Source organism: Schistocerca serialis, chromosome 1 (assembly GCF_023864345.2).
Source record: "Schistocerca serialis cubense isolate TAMUIC-IGC-003099 chromosome 1, iqSchSeri2.2, whole genome shotgun sequence".
Classification (NCBI taxonomy): Eukaryota; Metazoa; Arthropoda; class Insecta; order Orthoptera; family Acrididae; genus Schistocerca; species Schistocerca serialis.
In genome coordinates this window covers 65699683-65716847 of record NC_064638.1, presented here as the reverse complement: position 1 = coordinate 65716847, position 17165 = coordinate 65699683, and the positions used below count along the sequence as shown (strand labels likewise).

At 45.9% G+C, this 17165-nt stretch overlaps 6 non-coding genes across 6 annotated transcripts; all 6 read right to left on the bottom strand.

Annotated features, from left to right (window-relative positions):
• Positions 1–170: 170 nt before the first annotated feature.
• On the bottom strand, positions 171–242 carry Trnat-ugu (transfer RNA threonine (anticodon UGU)). Its single transcript has one exon. It is a non-coding gene; the product is annotated as a tRNA-Thr (tRNA).
• A 246-nt stretch (positions 243–488) lies between these two features.
• Positions 489–560, bottom strand: Trnat-ugu (transfer RNA threonine (anticodon UGU)). Its single transcript has one exon. It is a non-coding gene; the product is annotated as a tRNA-Thr (tRNA).
• A 246-nt stretch (positions 561–806) lies between these two features.
• Positions 807–878, bottom strand: Trnat-ugu (transfer RNA threonine (anticodon UGU)). Its single transcript has one exon. It is a non-coding gene; the product is annotated as a tRNA-Thr (tRNA).
• A 246-nt stretch (positions 879–1124) lies between these two features.
• Trnat-ugu (transfer RNA threonine (anticodon UGU)) lies at positions 1125–1196 on the bottom strand. Its single transcript has one exon. It is a non-coding gene; the product is annotated as a tRNA-Thr (tRNA).
• A 246-nt stretch (positions 1197–1442) lies between these two features.
• Trnat-ugu (transfer RNA threonine (anticodon UGU)) lies at positions 1443–1514 on the bottom strand. Its single transcript has one exon. It is a non-coding gene; the product is annotated as a tRNA-Thr (tRNA).
• A 246-nt stretch (positions 1515–1760) lies between these two features.
• Trnat-ugu (transfer RNA threonine (anticodon UGU)) lies at positions 1761–1832 on the bottom strand. The gene has a single exon. It is a non-coding gene; the product is annotated as a tRNA-Thr (tRNA).
• Positions 1833–17165: the final 15333 nt, after the last annotated feature.

Sequence of the window (17165 nt, the reverse complement as noted above, 5' to 3'; positions counted from 1 at the left end):
AAGATTTACTCTGCCACAACAATTCGCTACCACTGAGGTCCACAGCGATGACTGATGGGTGCTGCCGTCTTTCGTCTATCGTCATCTGTGATCTTGGCTCAGGCCCGAAAAGACACGCTATTTTGAAAGTTTCGGTTCACAGCAGTACATTGGCCCATTTAAAATTGTGCTGCCCCCTGCGAGAATCGAACTCACGACCCCTGGTTTACAAGACCAGTGCTCTGCCCCTGAGCTAAGGAGGCTGTTACAGCTTAAACGTATTTGCGATCATCACAGCCCTGGAGAAAAATACATTTCAGGGTCCAGAAAATGCATACAAAGATTTACTCTGCCACAACAATTCGCTACCACTGAGGTCCACAGCGATGACTGACGGGTGCTGCCGTCTTTCGTCTATCGTCATCTGTGATCTTGGCTCAGGCCCGAAAAGACACGCTATTTTGAAAGTTTCGGTTCACAGCAGTACATTGGCCCATTTAAAATTGTGCTGCCCCCTGTGAGAATCGAACTCACGACCCCTGGTTTACAAGACCAGTGCTCTGCCCCTGAGCTAAGGAGGCTGTTACAGCTTAAACGTATTTGCGATCATCACAGCCCTGGAGAAAAATACATTTCAGGGTCCAGAAAATGCATACAAAGATTTACTCTGCCACAACAATTCGCTACCACTGAGGTCCACAGCGATGACTGACGGGTGCTGCCGTCTTTCGTCTATCGTCATCTGTGATCTTGGCTCAGGCCCGAAAAGACACGCTATTTTGAAAGTTTCGGTTCACAGCAGTACATTGGCCCATTTAAAATTGTGCTGCCCCCTGTGAGAATCGAACTCACGACCCCTGGTTTACAAGACCAGTGCTCTGCCCCTGAGCTAAGGAGGCTGTTACAGCTTAAACGTATTTGCGATCATCACAGCCCTGGAGAAAAATACATTTCAGGGTCCAGAAAATGCATACAAAGATTTACTCTGCCACAACAATTCGCTACCACTGAGGTCCACAGCGATGACTGACGGGTGCTGCCGTCTTTCGTCTATCGTCATCTGTGATCTTGGCTCAGGCCCGAAAAGACACGCTATTTTGAAAGTTTCGGTTCACAGCAGTACATTGGCCCATTTAAAATTGTGCTGCCCCCTGTGAGAATCGAACTCACGACCCCTGGTTTACAACACCAGTGCTCTGCCCCTGAGCTAAGGAGGCTGTTACAGCTTAAACGTATTTGCGATCATCACAGCCCTGGAGAAAAATACATTTCAGGGTCCAGAAAATGCATACAAAGATTTACTCTGCCACAACAATTCGCTACCACTGAGGTCCACAGCGATGACTGATGGGTGCTGCCGTCTTTCGTCTATCGTCATCTGTGATCTTGGCTCAGGCCCGAAAAGACACGCTATTTTGAAAGTTTCGGTTCACAGCAGTACATTGGCCCATTTAAAATTGTGCTGCCCCCTGCGAGAATCGAACTCACGACCCCTGGTTTACAAGACCAGTGCTCTGCCCCTGAGCTAAGGAGGCTGTTACAGCTTAAACGTATTTGCGATCATCACAGCCCTGGAGAAAAATACATTTCAGGGTCCAGAAAATGCATACAAAGATTTACTCTGCCACAACAATTCGCTACCACTGAGGTCCACAGCGATGACTGACGGGTGCTGCCGTCTTTCGTCTATCGTCATCTGTGATCTTGGCTCAGGCCCGAAAAGACACGCTATTTTGAAAGTTTCGGTTCACAGCAGTACATTGGCCCATTTAAAATTGTGCTGCCCCCTGTGAGAATCGAACTCACGACCCCTGGTTTACAAGACCAGTGCTCTGCCCCTGAGCTAAGGAGGCTGTTACAGCTTAAACGTATTTGCGATCATCACAGCCCTGGAGAAAAATACATTTCAGGGTCCAGAAAATGCATACAAAGATTTACTCTGCCACAACAATTCGCTACCACTGAGGTCCACAGCGATGACTGACGGGTGCTGCCGTCTTTCGTCTATCGTCATCTGTGATCTTGGCTCAGGCCCGAAAAGACACGCTATTTTGAAAGTTTCGGTTCACAGCAGTACATTGGCCCATTTAAAATTGTGCTGCCCCCTGTGAGAATCGAACTCACGACCCCTGGTTTACAAGACCAGTGCTCTGCCCCAGAAGTATGGCAGTTGTCGTTGATGCATTTATCCTTCGGGAATTTTTTGCGCCCACCCCCACCAGTTGCAGGAATTTCATTTCCTTGTATTATTGTATATACACGTGCAGTACTTGTAACATCCTGCGAGAGATTGTTATATGATCTTTGGAACGTTTTTTTATATAGTAGGCTTTGGTTGTAATGATGACAATCCTTGTAGTCCAACATTTGTTCTTTTTCTTTCTTGGGTCGTTGTTATAGATTTCTAGTGATGTAATCACCAATTGGACTGTATGTGTGCACTATTTTCGATGTGTATGGACGATACGTATTTTGTTTCTCTCAATTCCGTTGGTTTATTAAAGTCATTGAATACTTTTCATACTGTTTTACCCTAAAATTATCTTTGACACCCAGTAATTTGTATACTTATTCTCAGTAGTTATGTGCCTGTTTTCGTATCTATACTGGTTCCCTCTGTCTCCTGGAACTGAAAATTATGTGGAAGCGCTCGTGTTCTGTAATGGATGGCGATTTCAGCTGTCTTTAATAAGGTTTTTGTATGTGTTATCGTTATTAGAAGGATTCGGTCTCAAATGGTGACTACCAGTGCCGAAACTCTTCACCTACTTAAAGAAGTATTTTACTTCAGTGCCATTTGTAACGTCCGTAACTAACTGTATTATAAAGTGTGTGGTATATTGTCGCAAACCTCGACAGGTACTAAGCACATTGTATAACAGCAAGATTTCTTCTCAGGATCTTCGTCCGATGATTGTTGAATGACTTTCCCGGCGTTGTTTCGAATTGAAGGCATTTTAAAGACCCGCCCTCCATTGCTATCTGAAGGTAAATATTTTAAAATTACTCCCATCCTCCTGGCGTAGAGCAAGAAGAATCACTTGACAAACGTCGGCCGAAGATACGAAGAAGGAATGCCTAAAAGCCAGTACCTCAAAAGGTGGCGACGAATCTCACAATAGTTTTGTAAGTGTATTATGTGACAGTGCATGCCATGAGAACAATGCATAAAATTATACGTTTCCGAGGGTGCAAGTCTATACCCGTACGCAGGATAACGTTTGCTTTAAATCTCAACTATTATTTTCAGAGGCAAATGCTACAGAGGTAACGCTTCTGATTACATGAGTTCCACAAGTTTTCTACGAACGTCCCGGTAAACTGATGGGATGATCCGTGAATGTTCACTATCCGTTTTGTCTCCTGCAACAAATATGACACTGCGTAGATACCCAATCAGCCGCGGCGACTGGCGCTAGGGTGTTACACTTGCATCACTGATATCGAAGTTCGGCTGTCCTGCTATCTTTGACTGCTCCCCCGGCGGTTTTCCGGGTGAACGTGTGACGAGTGAGTCTCCGGTCGGCGTTCAAAGAGCCAACTTGTGTTGAAAACAAGCCCGCGTCCCTAGCCGTGGTGCGTGGGCCTCGCCGTGCTCGCCGCCCCTTGTCTTTTGATGCGCGCCGGATGTACGGTGCCGATCACTGGGCGCCTTGTGCAGAATTGCGGTGGGTTCGTCGTCTCACCCTGAACAGCTCCCCAGTGCGTAATTTGCAAGATCCATGTTACGTATGACTTTATTCTGTGTTCAACTAAGAAGATTGTTGAAACGTATTGTGGGTGGGTAGCTGCCGGAGATGGTTCTGAACTTGGTTCCACAGTGGCTATCTTAAGGGGGCTCACGGTCCTCATCCGTGGAGGGTGTGTTTTCAGTGGTTTTCATGCAAATTTTATCTTGTCTTGGGACATATTGTCCGCTTTGGGACTGGCTGCGGTTGTGTACGTGCCCGTCAGCCGTTGAGTAAATGGTTTAATCATTTAGTATGTTTATTTAATGTTGAAAGTGATCTCTAAGTTTCCTGCTAATTTACTGGGGGACGGGTAATGTTAGAGTATTACTCCACAATAATTGGGGCGTGCTTATTATATATTCCAGTGTGGCTGTGATTTGATCTTGTCTTAATTGCACTCTATTTCTGCTCTAGACCATTTGTTAAGACTGCTCGTTCCCTGGCGTCGGCACGGTTATGGAACGTTGTCAGGACCGCTCAGTGTGGGGCCGGTCGGATTATGTATAAATATATACCACCTGCTATGTGACCCTGTGCACAAGCTGTGAAGAGTGAACGCTCGTATTGCCTGCCGACCATAGCGTTATTGCTTCCAGACTCTGCTGTGGCCTTAACGCTGTCCTCTAAAGTTAAGTGCAATTTGGGAATCATTCTGAGTCATAATGTCCGTTAGTTAAGTGAGGCTACTTGGTTAATATTAACGTTTCTGTAGGTCATTTTACTGGTTGAGTTATTACTACCTATTCTTATTTAACACTTATGTTAATCATTTGTGTATCTTTAATGAACATGCAGTTTGTTCTTATTTTGTGTGCAAGTTTTGCGACCTTGCTTGGCCCACTTTGTATTTTTAGTAAAAGCATGTTTCACTGTGGACCTTTATGTGGGCAGTTCAGTTTTATTAAGCTTTAAGATCTCTTTGTTCTTTATGAAGTTGTGCTATTATGTGGCTGTGTAACTTCGGTTGGAAGTGTAAATTGTTATTAGTGTCTTGAGATACGGTTAAACAAGGACGATTGTTTATGATTGATTATCCACCGTGCCTACTATCAATGATTTTGGTTGCGGACGCGAAATAATATGATTCTTATTCGTGTTTATGTAATTCAATCAAAGTGAAGATTTGTACATTGCATCAGTAAGAGGGCAAATGTCAGAATTGAAGTTTATAATAAAGTCTGTTTTGAGTCAAATTAAAATTGTAAAACAATCACAGGCTTGTCCATCACCAGTGATTCCGGGCATTCTATTTCCTATGTGGTAAGATTGTAATTTTGATTTTCTAATGCATTGAGTAGTACCACAGTTTACCCAAGTGTATAGTCAGCATAATCCTCAGCATCACACAGCACACTGGACAGTTAATCAAACATCATGTAAGCCCAGCTGCTGAACATTTATGAAGCAGAGGTGACCTGCCGCCTTCGTCCGATTATATTATGTTCTTGACTTTTGTGTAATCTGTTCCAGGTCTTCTTTATGATAACACTAACTTCAAGCCTCGTAGGTCTACTTTAGTAGACTATAGAATTACAGCATGACATGTAGTTTACTCAGAGGTACTGTAAGAACGGGATGGAACCCACAGAGAGACACTCCGTACTCGAGTTTACTTGCAGGTGGGACTGAAAGAAACCAGTCAGTTCGTAGAATGGTTGTCCAAGGACTGTCATGGGGATGCATGAGAACGGGAAGGAGAGTACCACAATTGTAAGAACGAAAAGAGCTCAAATTTCAGTAAATAACTCCAACGTGGTGTCAACCAAATACTTACATATTGTAGGAAAATAAATACACTGATGGAAAAAATCGCAGTACGAAAACGTATTTATCAGCATTTTTCCGTAAAACATTTATCTAAGGAACACATTTAAATGTTCAGCATTGTAAGCGCAAGATACGCCACTGCAGATGCGAAAATCTGGTACATTACTGACGGGTGTAACCGCCAAAATGTTGATGCAAGTATGCAAACCCGCAAGCACTGTGCTGTACTGCTGCCGGATGTCAGTTTGTGGGACGGTGCTCCACACGTGTTGCAGTCGATCGGCATATACGAGGACGGTTACGGCGTGTTGTGGATGACACTGGAACTGTCGTCCGATAAAAATGAAAATGCCGTGTGCCTAGGGCCTCCCGTTGAGTAGACCGTTCGCCTGGTACAAGTCTTTCGAGTTGACGCCACTTCAACGATTTGCGTGTCGATGGAGATGAAATGACGATGATAAGGACAACACAACACGCAGTCCCTGAGCGGAGAATATCTCCGACGCAGTCGGGAATCGAAACCGGACCGTTAGGTATGACATTCCGTCGCGCTGACCACTCAGCTACCAGGAGCGGACTGTAATTCGATAATATCTCATATGATCATGTGATTGAGCACACGAAAGCCACATGCTGACGTACAGTTGGGCGGATGGGATAACCACGAGAGTGCCACAACCGTCATAGGAAGTCACAGACTATAATTACAAGCGTAGATGCAGAGTGCGCAGAACGCAGACAGCTTGACTGCAGGTACTCAGCTGGCCTGTATCTGACTACCACACAGCCATCATTGCCACCGTGGCAGTACCATCTTTCATCAGAAAATACAGTAGACCTCCACCTCGCCCTCTGATGAGCTCTCGCTTGACACCACTGAAGACGCAGCCGGCCGGTGTGGCCAAGCGGTTAAAGGCGCTACAGTCTGGCACCGCGTGACCGCTACGGTCGCAGATTCGAATCCTGCCTCGGGCATGGATGTGTGTGATGTCCTTAGGTTAGTTAGGTTTTAGTAGTTCTAAGTTCTAGGGTACTGATGACCTTAGAAGTTAAGTCCCATAGTGCTCAGAGACATTTTTGAACTGAAGACGTCAGTGGGATTCACACTACACGGCGTCTGGCTTGGAAGCGCCAGAGCCATACGCAACACAATGGTCTCCCCTATCGGTAGTGCCACGTGGTCGTCCGGTGCCCGCTCTTCTTCCGACCATAGATTCTCGTGACCGCCGCTGTCAGCAGTCATGTACAATGGATGTATTCCTGCCAAGTCATTCTACAGTACTGCAGCAGAAACATCTAGTTTCTCATAATCCTATTACATGACCTCGTTCAAGTTCAGCGAGATGTTGATCGGTCTGCAGCTCGTGGTCTTGCGGTAGCGTTCTCGCTTCCCCTGCACGGAGTCCCGGGTTCGACTTCCGGCGGGGTCAGAGATTTTTCCCTGCCTCGAGAAGAATGGGTGTTGTGTCGTCTTCATCATCATCATTCATCCCCATTACTGTCGGAGGACCTTGCCCAGCGGTGCGGTTCTCCTGCATCGTTCCCTGCGCTTCTCGGAGTATGGGACCGCATCATCTCAGGTGTTGATAATGGTGTCTTTGTGCCCTTAAAGGCATTCTTCACTAACATCAAGTCACTATGTCCAACATCAAGGGTAACAGACGCTCACGACCGTTACAATGCGTACTTGAAGCAAACCTGATTTGCTTCCTTGTAGTGTCGCTACTACTGCCAGTCTTACGCGACTGCCGCGAAATTTGAACGGACGTCACCATTCAGATGTAGAAACATGGCTACCGACTTTCTTTTATATCGAACCACCTTTCTTGGTGTTGAGACTTCTTCCGTCGGTGTACGAGGTGCATTCAAGTTCTAAGGCCTCCGATTTTTTTCTAATTAACTAATCACCCGAAATCGATGAAACTGGCGTTACTTCTCGACGTAATCGCCCTGCAGACGTACACATGTTTCACAACGCTGACGCCATGATTCCATGGCAGCGGCGAAGGCTTCTTTAGGAGTCTGTTTTGACCACTGGAAAATCGCTGAGGCAATAGCAGCACGGCTGGTGAATGTGCGGCCACGGAGAGTGTCTTTCATTGTTGGAAAAAGCCAAAAGTCACTAGGAGCCAGGTCAGGTGAGTAGGGAGCATGAGGAATCACTTCAAAGTTGTTATCACGAAGAAACCGTTGCGTAACATTAGCTCGATGTGCGGGTGCGTTGTCTTGGTGAAACAGCACACACGCAGCCCTTCCCGCACGTTTTTGTTGCAGTGCAGGAAGGAATTTGTTCTTCAAAACATTTTCGTAGGATGCACCTGTTACCGTAGTGCCCTTTGGAACGCAATGGGTAAGGATTACGCCCTCGCTGTCCCAGAACATGGACACCATCATTTTTTCATTACTGGCGGTTACCCGAAATTTTTTTGGTGGCGGTGAATCTGTGTGCTTCCATTGAGCTGACTGGCGCTTTGTTTGTGGATTGAAAAATGGCATCCACGTCTCATCCATTGTCACAACCGACGAAAAGAAAGTCCCATTCATGCTGTCGTTGTGCGTCAACATTGCCTGGCAACATGCCACACGGGCAGCCATGATGGAGTTACGGATGTGTCGAAAGTGCGTTTGTGGGTGCGACAGTTTAATGAAGGCAGAACATCGTGTGACAACAAACCGAAACAACCTCGGGCTCGCACAAGCCGTCAGCATTCGTGGCACCCACCTGGATGACACTTTTCGCATTTTCAGGTCGTCATGCAGGATTCTGCGCACAGAACCCACAGAAATGCCAACTCTGGAGGCGATCTGTTCAACAGTCATTCGGCGATCCCCCAAAACAATTCTCTCCACTTTCTCGATCATGTCGTCAGACCGGCTTGTGCGAGCCCGAGGTTGTTTCGGTTTGTTGTCACACGATGTTCTGCCTTCATTAAACTGTCGCACCCACAAACGCACTTTCGACACATCCGTAACTCCATCACCACATGTCTCCTTAAACTGTTGATGAATTTCAATTGGTTTCACATCACGCAAATTCAGAAAACGAATGATTGCACGCTGTTCAAGTAAGGAAAACGTCGCCATTTTAAGTATTTAAAACTGTTCTCATTCTCGCCGCTTGCGGTAAAATTCCATCTGCCGTACGGTGCTGCCATCTCTGGGACGTATTGACATGAACGCGGCCTCATTTTAAAACAATGCGCATGTTTCTATCTCTTTCCAGTCTGGAGAAAAAAAATCGGAGTTCTTAGAATTTGAATGCACCTCGTATTTTGCAGTGAAATAGGGGTAGAGACAGTGGTGTGGAAGAACATAAAGGATTGGCAGAAAAGACGTACACCAGAAACGGGTCAGCATCCGGTGTTTAAGAGATCGTTGTAGGGTGTGAAATTAGAAATGCCAAAGTTTGCTATTGAAACTGAATCATGGCATAGCTTATTGTCTAACCTTAAGGGATACTGAAATGTAGGTTGAACTGTTCCATATAAGTTGAAGGTGTCACGGCCGGAGGGGAGCGGATGTACGGTATCCCACTGCACCAGTACCCAACGTGATTGGTTCCCTCCTGTACAATGCCATATCTGAGAGCGTCAGCAAAGCTTAAACATGGTGTTACCTTATCAGCACAAGCTCACACATCACGTGAATGGCTGGCGTTCGGCTAGTATCCGGTGTCAGACAACTCTGGCCCTCTTGCCGCTTGGGGAAAACTTCATGAGGTACTCATCAATGGAAAGTTAATGAGATAAACAAAGTTGTCGCGTATGATTTCTACCCACCTTGTACAGTCTTATATTATTGGTTATCAGGTGTCAAAAATACAACAAAAACGTCTATTTAAAAAAGTTACAAAAAGGGCAACAGAGACACGAATTTTAAGAAAAAGCTAAAAAGCGAGCATTTTTAGACATCTATTAGGAGTATTTTAGATACTAATTACACTTTGTAGTGTTGTCCGTTTCCTTGTAATGACCCTTGGCTGAACTTTTCGTCCCAGTTAGGCTTCATGGCTGATGCATTAACTGATTAAGGCAGCCTTTGATTACAATGTGGACCACAGTCAGTCGGTGCCTAACGGTTACTGTTCATTGGAAAGTATTACGTGAAAAAATGTTTTACTTCAGTTTACTTCCAGTAAAATATCTGGACCCTGAGTAAAACGTTCTCGGTGTTCCAGCAGCGTCAGTTCGAATAAAATCCTCGAGCTTTCGAAGGCCATCTCCGCCATCGTCGTCAGGAGTTCACTGACTGCCGGGGCTGCTACGGATTCTCCCTTATATAGGCATGACGACATTATCAGCAACCAATCAGATCGAACCAATGTGGCGCGCGCGCATAAGTCGACCAGGGCAGCTAGCGGAGCAATTGCCCGTGGCAACACCGGTGACGCCAGGTGGCGCCAGGGGCAGGAGCCACGTTTGAAATTGCCGCTCCCGCTTCGCGCATCTGTCTTTGCTTTCTTCCGATGTCCAACGCCCGCCCCCATGCCCTGCTGAGTGTAAATACCTGGTCTCTAGCTCCGCTAGCTGCCCGGGTCGACTTACACGCGAGCGCCACGTTGGGTCGATCTGGTTGGTTGCTGATGATGTCATCATGCCTATATAAACAAGAAACCGTAGCAGTCCCGGCACTCAGTGAACTCCTGACGACGATGGCGGAGATGGCCTTCGAAAGCTCGAGGATTTTATTCGAACTGACGCTGCTGGAACACCGAGAACGTTTCATTCATGTATGCCGTCGCGAAAGACTCAGAGGATACATAGTCTGGGCCCTCTTTAGCAGCTTGTCGTTTATATAAGAATTTTTGGGAACAATCCTTGTGAATGATTTGCCCACTGTATTCTTTGGTATAGTCTCATTTCTGATTCTTACTTTACCGTAAGCAACAAGCTGCATAATTATTGTAATGGGTGGTGTCTGTTCTTTCAGACATGTCCGGGAGAACAACAACCAAGTGGGATCCGTTGTTGTGATACATTAGACGTAAATTGAAGGTGGAGGGGGAGATAAAGGAAAGGAAGGGATTATTGATGTCAGCTGGATGGTGACATTAAGCGGGATCAGCGGCAACGAGTGAAAATGTGTACCATCAGGTGCGTTAACCGCTGCGTCATTCGGGACAAAATGTTGTCGCATGTGCACGGACTGCCTTGCCACTTCTCATGGCAGACACACACTCCCACCGAGCGCCACCTCTCTGCAGTCCGTTTCCATTTCCTCTATGCTCCCTACTCTGACATTATACGTAAATTGAAGGTAGAGAGGAGAAGAAAAGAAAGGAGGGCTCATTGCTTTTAGACGCATTGAGAATCGGCGGCAAAAAGTGAAAATGTGTACAGGAGCGGGAGTCGAACCCGGGACCTCATGCTTACGGGGAAGGTGCTGTAATCACTGTGCTATACGGGACTGCACGGACTACCTCTGCTCGCCTCACTGCTGATCCACACTCCCATCGAGCGCCACCTATCCGCAGTCCCCGTCCTTTCCTCTTCCAAGATTTCCATAGGAGCTCGAACATATATGTGCATACACTCTGAAGAACGTGGATTCATTGCCCAGCTAGACCTATCAGATTATAAGAATGTGTGGTGTCTGTTCTTTCGGACTGAATATGGTGGGGGGAGGGGGTGGGGAGAAAGGAAATAAAAAGGAAAGGATTACTGATGTCAGTTGTATCGGGACATCACATGGAATCAGAGGCGACCAGTGAAAGTCTGTCCCGGTCCTGCTGACATCAGCAATCCCTTTCCTTTCCTTTATTCCCTTTCAATTGCCCATTCCCTTTCAATTGAACTGCCTACTGAGCCATTCAATATCGCAGTATCTATAGCCTCAGGGAACTTGAAGCGTATTTCTTCATTTCTTAGTTCTTCCGTATCCCACTTGTTTGGGTCTTGATTCTTCCTGACTAGTCTCTTAAACTTCAGCTTACTCTTCATCACTACTACGTCGTGATCTGAGTCTATATCTGTTGCTGTGTACGCTTGCTATTCAGTATCTAATTGGAATCTTCCTGTATTTTCCGGCCTTTTCCAAGTACATCACCTCCTCTTGTGATTCTTGAACATAGAATTCGCTATTAGCTGAAATTTTCTGCATAAACAATTAGTCTTTCTCCTCTCTCATTCCTACTACCGAGCCCATATTCCCCAGTAACTCTTTCTTCTACTTCTCCCCCCACATCCGGATTCCAATCTCCAATGAGTATTAGACTTTCATCTCCTTATAGGTGCTGTTCAGTATCCTAATATACTTTTTCTGTCTTTTCATTGTCTACTTGAGATACCGGCATGCATACCTGAACTATTGTTTTCAGTGTTGGTATCCTGTAGATTCTGATAAGAACAACCCTATCATTGAACTGTTCACACCAATTCACTCTCTACCCTACCTTCCTATTCATAACGAATCCTACTTCCGTTATACTATTTTCCGCTACTGTTGATATTACCGTATATTCGTCTGACCACAAATTCTTGTCTTCTTTCTATTTTACCTCAGTGACTGCCACTACACTGAGGCGACAAAAGTCATAGAATAGGTAGAATAGAGATATGCACATACGCAGATGGCGGTAGTATCGCGTACAGAAACTATAAAACGACAGTGCATTTGCAGCACTGTCATTTATGCTCAGGGGATTCATGTTAAAGGAGTTCGACGTGGTTATGACCGCACGACGGGAGTTAACATACTTTCAACGTGGAATGGTAGTTGTAGCTAGACGCATAGGACATTTCATTTCGGATATCGTTAGGGAATTCAATATTCCTAGATCCGCAGTGCCAATAGTGCTCCCAGAATACCAAATTTCAGGCATTAGCTCTCACCATGGACAACAGAATGACTAACGGCCTTCACTTAACGAACGGGAGCAGCGGCGTTTGGAAGAGTATTCAGTGCTAACAGAGAAGCAGCATGCGTTACGTAACCACAGAAATCAATGTGGAAGGTACAACGAACATATTCATTAGGACAGTGCGGCGAAATTTGACCTTAATGGGCTACTGCAGCGACGACCGACGCGAGTGGCTTTGCCAACAGCACAATATCGCCTGCAGCGCGTCTCCTGGGATCGTGACCATATAGACTGGACCCTACACGACGGGAAAACCTTGGCCTGGTCAGATTATTTCAGTTGGTAAGACCTGATGGTAGATTTCGAGTGCGGCGCAGACCCGACGAAGCAATGGAGCCAAATTGTCAACAAGGCACTGTGAAAGCTGGTGGTGACTTCATGGTGGTTTGGGCTGTGTGTACGTGGAATGGACTGGGTCCGCTGCTTCCATTGATTGGGAATGGTTATTTTCGGCTAACTGGAGATCGTTTGCAGCCCATCGTGGACTTCATGCACCCAAACAATGACGTAATTTTTATGGATGACAATACCCCATCCCACCAAGCCACAATTGTTCACGACTGATTTGAAGAACGTTCTGGACATTCGAGCGAATAATGTGGCCCGCCAGATCGCCCGACACGGGACATAATCGAGAGGTCAGTTCTCGCACAAAATCCTGTACCGGCAACACTTTCGCAATTGTGGACGACTCGTGGAATATTAGCCTTTCTTTGGTTATTCAATCTATTTTTCTTTATCTCCTCCCGTTTGGCAGTCCCCTCCCGGAGATCGAAATGTGAAACTAGTCCGGAATCTTTTGCCAATGGGGAGATCATCATGACACTTTTTTATTACAGGCCTCATGTTCTGTCTTCAGTGCAGTGGTTTTCGTTTCCTATTGCATCCTTATGCCGTTGAACCTTGCAGATTCTCCGCCTTTCAGGGGCAGTTTCCCACCCAAAGTGCAAGAGAGTGATGTGAACCTCTGTCCGCTCCTCCGCTCTCTTGGACAAGGCCGTTGTCAGAACTAGGGTGACTTCTTATCCCGGAAGCCTTCGGCCACCATTTCTGATGACTTTTATTCAAAATCTGAACAGTGGCAAAATTCGACCCCGAGACCAATGACGTTTTGATTATTAGTTAAATATTCTATCCCTACGCCACAGGTAGGTGTGTGATGTTCTCGGACACCGTGAGTTGTCAAATGGCACTCCTGGTTGACGCACAGTGGAATTAAGTGCAGAGACAACACGATTTAGGTAGTAACTGTTACATTATGTGCAATGTTATTTCATATAAAAAACAAAGGCTACTGACCTGTTATTCACATGGGTTATGTGAACTCGGCTGACGTCATATGCACTGACGTACACTGTGAGCTGTCACTTGAGACCGGCATAAGAGGGCAGCATTGCTACTAGAACGACGAAACACATTTGCTAACAGCTCAACAGGTAAATGTTGTCCTTTCTAAAATGATGCTAGACTGTGGACGCTAGTGAACAGAAAATAAAACGATAAGAGACTTCCACCATCGCTAAGCTACACACACTTGCAGCCCATAGTCTTAGTTGGTTTCGTGGAATGCTGAGATGGGACGATCTACTAACATGAGTATTGCGGGGTACGAGTGATGATACGAATTTTAAGCAGGGTGTGGTGGAACTCGGAAACAAGTGTGGGGATCTGCAGCAATAGCGAGCTCTCGCTGGCAAGATTGAACCGTCACTGCGTGATAAGTAGGCTGCAGCACGTGATGAAGCAACTTCCACCGGTTTTCGTCGACGGCATGCAACTAAAGTCAGATGAAACATTCCCAGCAGCAATCATCTGGATGTCTCCCAATTGAACCTCATACCAAATTGTTTGGCAGGACGCCCAGTCGTTTTGAATTAGACAGATAGGGACCAATAGTTCACATACAGCATCAACCACAAATCACGAGTAGGCCCCCAGACGAAAGCCGCCCCCAATATTAGCCGAAAGTCAGTAGTGTTATGGCATCATGACACGGTCGCACATACACACCAATGTTATTCAGATTTAGTATATGTACAAAACGAAGTGACAGCGAAGCACTTACTGCAGTTCTTTTGCACTGCCGTCTGTCGTCATGTTTACATAGCCACGTACATGTCTGTATAGAATGGATGACTGTGCAATGCACCGATGTGTTAACGATCACGTGTCGGAGTGTGAAACGAAACGTTCTTCCTTATTGACCACTTAACTCTTGAAGAGGCCGCCGAGTTTGACATACCCATGAACCAGGTGCATCGGTATGTACGGGCTGCTCTCATTCCCTGGCACACTGGAGAATGATTTAGGATTTCACTCCGGACATTTGTGCAAAGTTCGGTCGTAACGAACTCTACGCCGGCAACTTCTTGTTCCTTATTGGCCAAATACTGATGATGGTAATTACTTATACTGTTAAGATCTTAACCAGCCACCGCTGCACTTTATCTTGTATTAACAGTTCCTGTTGCACAGGGTGATACTTATTGATGCTTAAAAACACCAAAAACGACATAGATGACACTGAGGCGAGTAACGTGATGTAACACACACGGGGTCGCAAATGGAAAATAATCCAAAAGCGGATGACAGATGTTGAACATGTGCTCACCGCACGTACAACGGTTGGGCTTGTCGACCGCACCATAGCCTGTGAGGGGTCAGTGCCACACTTTGCACCGGTAGACTACTCTGTTTTGGTCCTTGCATTATCCGATGTGATACGGTAGTGCTCACAGTAGTGTAGCATTTCCCGCTACCTTGAAACATCAGATGACTGAAAGTAAGTAATGGTCTCTTAAACCAAACAATAGTAAATTAACGACTACTTCTGATGGGGAAATTTAAATCTAAATTCCTCAGTATCTCCTCTCATCTGATACAACCCCAGCCGCTTCACGTGCGGCGGGGTACGTCATATGGTGACGCGATATGTTCAACGTTTGCCGTCCACGTTTGGTGTATTCCCCGACATTTGCGACCCCACGTGTCTCATACCAAATTACTCATCTGAGCGTCATCTACTTCGTCTCGGGGGTTTTGAAAAGTTAATAATCAATCTGTATAGGCGATTCGTGAATGACATCTATACTCCGTAGGGCAGGCACATTTCGGGATGTGGCGCACGGTATTTGTGCTACCACTATCGGTAACGTTCCTTGTTAGTTCTAATGTCTCTAACTGTTTTGGTCATTTCTCGAGACGTGTATGGAAGGATATACTATGCTTCCTGACCCTTCCGGAACTTAAGCTCTCTTACAGTAAATGTCTCCGTGATGCATGATACATCTCTTGTAGCGTCTGCCACTGCAGCACCTCCACACCGCTCTCGTGCCAGCTAAACGATCTCGTAACGGAACGGGCTGCTCTTCATTGGCTCTTCTCTCCTCTATCAATCCACCTGCTAAGTTCACCAGATTAATGAGCAATGCTTAGGACTCGGCTGAAAAAGTGTTGTGTAAGCTATGTCTTTCGTGGACGAATTATTTCTCCTTAAGATTCTCCCAATGAATCTCAACCTGGAATCTGCTTTCCCTGCAGTTTGTTTACTTTGGTTATTTCACTTTAGGTCACTGTGGTTTGTTACTGCTTCTCATTTAGTGTAGTTCTAGTTTCCAGTGATTTCTCACCGATGGAGTAGTAAAAGAGTTGCGCTTCTCTTTAGTTATTTATACATTCATTTAAGGTCAGGTTCAATCAGCCATACCCACATCAATCGTCGGTCATATGTAGGTCTTCCCGCAAATCGCTAGTCTTCTTGTAGTGATGGAGACAATTGCGAGCAACCTCGTGAAGCTATCGACCTCATCCACTATATGATTTATGCAGGGTGAATATTAATAGAACCGACAAACTGCAGGGACGGATTCCTGAATGGAAATGGAGGAAAGAAGTCCTATGAAAATGTGTCCGGAAATGCATATTTGCCACTTCAGATGGCGCTGACGAATGAAAGTTCCTCTGACCACATGCCTGTGTGACTGAGGCACCGTACTGTAAGCAGCAGCCGGCCGGTATGGCTGAGCGGTTCTAGCCGCTTCAGTCTGGAACCGCGCGACCGCTACAGTCGCATGTTCGAATCCTGCCTCAGGCATGGATGTGTGTGATGTCCTTAGGTTAGTTAGGTTTAAGTAGTTCTAAATTCTAGGGGACTGTTGACCTCAGATCTCAGATGTTAAGTCCCATAGAGCTCAGGGTAATTTTTTTTGTAAGCAGCAGAATGGTCCTGCATTGATGTGGGGAACAATTGAGATGCTGTTTGTGTATGGCCAAGCAGATGGAAACGGACGAGAGGCAGCACAGCTATACCAAAACAAGTACTCTGACAGACACATCACACAATTTTACAAGCTCTTTTTGGGCGTTTGTGTGATCATGGGTCCTTTCAGACATATGAACGTGTAGGGAGACGATCGACTATGCGTAGGCCAGATCTGGAGAACCGGTTTCTACAGGATATTGAGACGAGCCATGTGGTGTCGCAGCAAGGCACCACACTTGATAGGTTGTAGGCTTCAAATCGGCCGCGGTCCGTCAGTACACATCGGACCCATGAGTCGCCACTGTCGACGCTAGCAGACCGAGCGCCGCCACTCGGCTGGTCTTAAGACAAGCTAGAGCACTGGCCAGTTCTACAGCCGACTTTTAAGGCTAGCACACCGTGGTTGAGGTCGAAAAAAATCGATTTTCGGTTTTCATCATATTTCGATAGATTAAGGTTTTATTTAAGTACTATGAAAAGTATTTAGCTGAAAAAATTTTTTTCGAGCATTTAAAGAGCATTTTCCTACCACGTGTGTTTATGTGCCACGCCCACTGTCAACCCACCC